This window comes from Xenopus laevis, chromosome 9_10L (genome assembly GCF_017654675.1).
Source record: "Xenopus laevis strain J_2021 chromosome 9_10L, Xenopus_laevis_v10.1, whole genome shotgun sequence".
Classification (NCBI taxonomy): Eukaryota; Metazoa; Chordata; class Amphibia; order Anura; family Pipidae; genus Xenopus; species Xenopus laevis.
Genome location: NC_054387.1, coordinates 111,519,312 through 111,525,586, shown reverse-complemented (window position 1 = coordinate 111,525,586; position 6,275 = coordinate 111,519,312). Strand labels below are relative to the sequence as shown.

At 44.8% G+C, this 6,275-nt stretch overlaps 1 non-coding gene across 1 annotated transcript; it reads right to left on the bottom strand.

Annotated features, from left to right (window-relative positions):
* Nucleotides 1–4,000: 4,000 nt before the first annotated feature.
* On the bottom strand, nt 4,001–4,082 carry trnal-uag. The gene has a single exon. It is a non-coding gene; the product is annotated as a tRNA-Leu (tRNA).
* Between the last annotated feature and the right edge of the window lie 2,193 nt (nt 4,083–6,275).

Genomic DNA, 6,275 nt, shown 5'->3' with positions numbered 1-6,275 from the left:
AGCCACCTGAGGAAGAGCTGTAAGTGTCCCACAATATGACATGTATTTGGTGGTAAAAATAAACTTCATTATGTAGTAAAACTGCAATGACTTTGCTCCTCTCAGTTTCATCCTTAGAATTCTGTAAAGTGTATGAGGCTACAGTAGGGGCCAGTCCATGAGATGAGTTGGGCAAACTTCTGCCAGGATCCAATGGAATCCTTGGTGTATGGTGGCCTGCAAGGATCTCTGGGTACAGTGAGGACTTGGAGAAAGGGAAATCAGGCTGCAAAAAACTCAGATGTTTCCAGGCTACTATTTATAGGTGTCAAGACTATGGGTGGGGAAAGGAATAAATCAGGCACTGGTGCCACATTTTTAGGCTACTGAAAAAGTTGCCCTTGAAGTCTAACATTAGCCTGTAACCAGGGGCCAAGAGAGATTATTCCATTTGGAGAGAGGTGGCAAAAATAATAATTAGTGCCTTAAAAAAAGAGGTTTTGAGCCAAACCACGTGTGATATGATGTATGGCTGCTCCGTGCTATAGATGGGAGTGAAGTGGAACTCCAACCATTGTTACATTGTTATATCCATTTTACAATTGCTTATAGGTATGAAGCTGGAAGCCCAGTGGCATAATTATAACCCCACAGTAACCCAATGGAACAATGGGGCCAGGATCCCTCTGCTTGTCTTCCAAACACCCAAAGTTCCACTAACTTCTTTCTCTTTTGGAACAGTCCAGTTTAAGCAGCTGCAAATCTGTTCTGGATGGGGTGACCTGGATTGTAAATTCTGCAAACCAGAAGACAAAAAGCTGAGTGACAGTGACCGCACGACTGTGCATCAGACTCTGCAACATTTATTGCTTTGCAATATTTCAATTTTATGTGCAGCTCAGACATGAAGGGGCAAATTTACTAAAGGGCGAAGTGACTAACGCGGGCGAAAATTCGCCAGTGTGACATCGTTTCGGTACTTCGCCGATTTACTAACGGTCGCTGGTGTAACTTCACTAGCGAAGGAGATAGACTCTAGTGCTACTTGCTCCCTAACGCCTCGCGAATTTGCGCTCTGAATTTGCGCTCAAATTCACTAAGATGCGGATTTTACTGAACGTTACCTCTTGGTCTCAAATGACCACAAAACGTTTTCTTGTATCACAATTGGGTGGAATTTGTATTTTGCTGGAATATCTTATACAGTTTATTGTTAAGGGGCCAGACCCGCTTTTGTAATGATGCCTGTATATGTGAACCACTCCTTAATTTAAAAAAATGTGTCTTTCTGTAATTTGGATCTCCTTACCTTAAGTCTACTAGAAGATCATTTAAACATTAATCAAACCCAGTAGGATTGTTTACATACATATAACATACAGAGTTACATACATAACAACCAGTTAGGGTTGCCACCTTTTCATAAAATTTCTACCGGCCGGTGGTGGGTAGTGATGTGCGGGCCCAGTGTCAGACTGGGACACCAGGGGTAGGGTTGCCACCTGGCCGCTATTTTACTGGCCTGGCCAGTAAAAATTATGATTCCTCCCAATGTTATTAATAGCGAAAAAAGATAAATATATAGTAAGGCCGATATTTTTTCCCAGAAAAGGTGGCAACCCTAACCAGGGGCCCACTCAAAAGCTTAGACCAGAGGCCCACTCTCGGTACTATTATTCTTCTTCTCCTTAATCAAACTCTATTCTCCTAGTTTTTTTTCTTTACATACTAGAATCTATTATTCCATCTATTTAGCTGCTTTGTTCTCATAGAAATAGGGAATGGCCATAAAATTTAAAAAAAAAGTGTTTAGTAGCATGAGGGCCCACTGACACCTGGGCCTACCGGGAGTTTTCATGGTATCCGATGGGCCACTCCGAGACTGTGCGGGTCTAGAATTTCTCGACCCGCACATCACTACTGGTGGGAACAAAAGTGTAATAAAAATACCTGGTGGTCCAGTGGTATGGCGGCGTGGATGGCTGCCACGCCACCGCGCTCCTTCCTCCTCCCGGCGCCATTAGAGTTCTTAGGGCGCGTACGGCGCACCGCTTAAAGGCGCAGGCGCGCTGGCGTGATTGCGCCAAGGCGCTTTGGCGCGAAAACGCACATTCTTGGGCGTGGAATTCTTCCCCTATAAAAGGCCCATTCTGACTGCTGACTGATGCCCGTGATAGAACTTGTTTCTAGTGGTTTCCTGAGCCATGTGCATCCGATCTGTTCTGTATCTTGTCTGTTTGATTACACGTGTTTGACCCAGCCTGTTCCTGACTATTCTGCATTCTGTATCCTGACCCTTGCCTGCCTACGACAACTCTTCCTGCTTAACCCCTTGATTGACAACCCGGTTTGACCCTTGCCTGCCTGAAGATTCATGATATCTGCCTGCCTCGACCAAGCCTGTCTGACGATTCTCTTGCCTGCTCCATTTGTACCGTGACCTTCGGCCCAAAAGACTCTGCTAACAGCCATGCCCCTTTGCCAGCCAGAACATCTTGCCTTGTACCCCTCGTTAAGTCCAGGTGGCACCCAAGTAAGCTGAGGGCTCCTCCCGAAGCCCAACGGTGGTCACACTACTGGTGAAGCCGAGACCAGGGTGCTTGGCACTTGTTCTGGTATTGGGTGCTGGTCGTGACAAACAGTTGCGGGCTGTGATGTAAAAGGGACGGGTGTGGTGTAAAAGGATGGGGCCGATGCAGAAGATGGAGAAAAGTTGCATTTCAAACAAATTGGGGGCAGCCAAGGGCTCTTGTTAAGGGTCACCGGAAACTGCATTGCCGGTAAATTTGTAATAACAGCCCCAGCCTTGGCAGGTGTTTTACCGGCTAGGATGGTAAAATACATGCTGGGTGGCAACCCTACAACCAGTACAGGAGAAAAGGTGAGGAAGGCCCTGTACAAAAGAGCTTGCAATCTAAAAAGGGAAGAGAATGAGACACAAGGTGTGGACAGTGTCGGACTGGGATGTCAGGGGCCCACTAAAAGACTTTAGACCAGGGGCCCGCTCTCAGTACTATTATAAATCCTCTCCTAACACAACCTCTATTCTGCTAGTCTCTTTTCTTTACATACTATAATCTATTATTCAATCTATCTTGTCTCTTTGTTCTCATATCATAGAAATAAGTAATGACCATGAAATAGGCCAAATGTTTAGCAGCAGGAGGGCCCACTGACACCTGGGCCCAACGGGAGTTTTCCTGGTATCCCTGTGGGCCAGTCTGACACTGGATGTGGGAGTGGGCAAGATCAGAAATAAGCAGGTGACAGATGTAGCTTATGGTATTGCATTTGGTACAGGTATCTAAACAGAGTGAGGGTAGGCTTCTCTAAATAACTGAGATTTACGAGATTTTTTGAAGTGATGTTAAGTGTGGCCTTCTGAGACTTAATACAAGTGACAATTCTACCACAAATCTGCCAGTATCCCTCAGCCTTTCTATTGGGACAGGACATGATATCTCATTAAAAGACCAATTTTTTCTACACTGAAAGACAATATTTTTGTACCTATAGGGTACATACCCCCCTCAACCCCAGTAGTTAGACACATGTCAATTCAACACAATGGCTTTTATGCCCCTATCACAATCTCACTGCTGTCTGAATGACGGATGAGACTGCATACGAGTAAATGCCCACTTTAGGCACAAAACGCGTTAGGCTTATGCATGTCCTAATAAAGCTTTTTTAACTCTATCAATATTTTGGTTACTTTTTTACTATTGGATGGACTCTTCCCAACCTGAATTTTTTACACGTCTGAATGATGGAGCTGCCAATTTAATATGTCCTGGCGCAAACTTTAGGGACAGTGGGCAGCATAAATGTGTGGTCATTTGGTTTGTGCGTTATTTAAAATAAGTGGAATCCAGGGCGTGAATTGGAAAAAGCTCAGACTGCTGCATTGTGGGAAAGGATATACTTTTGCTGTGATTTTGGAGTTACAGGAAGTCACATTACAAAAAATAAAATGTTGCTGGATATATTTATTAGGGGTAGGGGGGAAAAAAAGGGGATATGGCAGCGGTGGGATTCGAACCCACGCCATCGAAATGACTGGAGCCTAAATCCAGCGCCTTAGACCACTCGGCCACGCTACCATTATGACACATTGATACATCTATGTTTTATAAATGAGAATCCAGAACGAACTTGCTCTGTGTTTACTAAAGTAATCTATGAGTTTATTGCTGAGTATCCAGCCAAGTGCAGCTCTCGAATTGAGTCGTTACTTTGTCTCGTTGTCAGCCTGCCGGGAGGATTGCTCCTTATTTCGCTTTTATTGACAACTGGAGGCGCAATCCCATCACGATGCCACACGATGGCGATATCTGCTCATTTATACACCGTTCTGTGATGGCCTTGCGTTCTGCTTATAACCGTCGGCACAGGAGTTCCCTACTATATACAACTAAGGTTGCCACCTTTTCTGGAAAAAAATACCGGCCTTCCTATATATTTATCTTTTTTCCCTATTAATAACATTGGGATCAACCATCATTTTTACCGGCCAGGTGGCAACCCTATATACAATACATAACAATGCACCTGTTGATTCTATTATTACTCATTCCTAATTCCACAAAAAGACGGGGCTGCACCAATTTCTTTGCTTGTCTTCTTTTTGTGGGGTTTCCAAGTCTTTCGAAAAATAGCATACTGAGTCTGCATGGTATTAGCTGTCATCAGGACTGTATTTAGGTCCAATGCCGCCCTAGGCATCGGACTTAAACACACTGGCACGCTGACGGCGGTATTCAGAGGAAGCGACGACAGAGCGCCATGCACGTGACGTCACTTCCACATTCTTCCTCGGACCCCCTACCACGCACCCCCTCAGCTCGTCACCGGATTTCCTATGGTGCAGGGTGGGGTGGGTTTTCAAAAAATAACGAAATAAATCATTTAAAAAATAGGCCACCCCCAAAACCGTGGGGGTCCTTGGGGCCTATATATAAATACGGCCCTGGTTGTCTTGTTAATTTTTCCTATTTATGTGGAAATCCAATAAAATATTTTAAATATAAATGGGGTTTGCAGAGTAGGGCGCTAACTGAAAATACCACAAGATGGCGACCTCAATCATTTAAAAGAAGTTAAGCAGAACAAAGCAATTGCGAACATTGCCACGCTTTTACATTTTGCTGAGGTCAGTGTTGTTCTGTTATTAACTCTCACATTTAACTCTGCCCAATACTAATACCATTGTTCTTCTGCCAAGTGCATGCATACACACATATGCTGTATTTGTTAATATGTTTCTAAAGTAGGAGGTTTAAAAGGATACTTCAAAAACTCAAAATCCATCAAAATCCAAAAATAGATTTTTGCAAGATGAAAGATAACACCATTCTCAGCAACTTCCATACGGATATAAATGATACATTTCCAGTGGTTTGAAACACTTTCAATGGTTTGTAATTATTTGTTAATGTAATTGCAATCAGGGGCACTCGCCTCAGGCAGCAGCGCCCCCTGGTTGCCAGGGGCAGTAAAAATGCCGCTCCTGGTAACCAAGAGCCGGATTTCCAGTTTTCAACCTGGAAATTCGGCTCTTCTAATGCAGAGAGCGCGATAGTGCTTTCTGCACTAGCGACGTGGACCCCCCGACCCCCCATCTGGCGCTGAAGGTGAGTGCTGTGGGGAGGCGGGGGGCAACAAAAACAAAGGTCACCTCGGGCGGCAAATTGGACAGGATCGCCCCTGATTGCAATTGAAAGCAAAATGTGTCTGATAGAGTCCTGCATCGGATCAGGTACTATGGGGTACCTATGGTGGAATACCTGCAAAGTGATTGGGTTTTGGGCAGAAAGTTCAAATTCCCTGATCATGTGGGTATTCCACAGATAACCCACCTGGGTACACGGCTAAAGTGTGGGATTGTACCCTCCCCTGAGGTTTGCTCAAAATTTGTCCCCTTACCAGTTCTTTTCGGCTATAGCGTTATGTCACTTCCAACATGCAGTTTCATGGGTCCCGGGTCATAATAGTAAGTAATTTATTTGCAGGCCAGGTAGCAGGTCTAGATAGTGGAACTTATTGGGTGGCGCGTAGGGTTGTAGCAAGTCAATTGGAAACCGCACAACGAGGCTGTTACAAGTGGAATAAACCCTGCATGTTTATTGGTGCAAGTAATGTAACGTTTCAGGTCAAGCCCCTTCTTCAGAACGTTGTAGGTCAGTGGGTCCAGGTCAGGCACAGGCCTGCCCAACTGGGCCCATGCATTGTTTGGCTCTTACAATTCCTTCCTAGGATGGCAAGACTGAAGGGACAGCATGCTGTCCAGCCATACT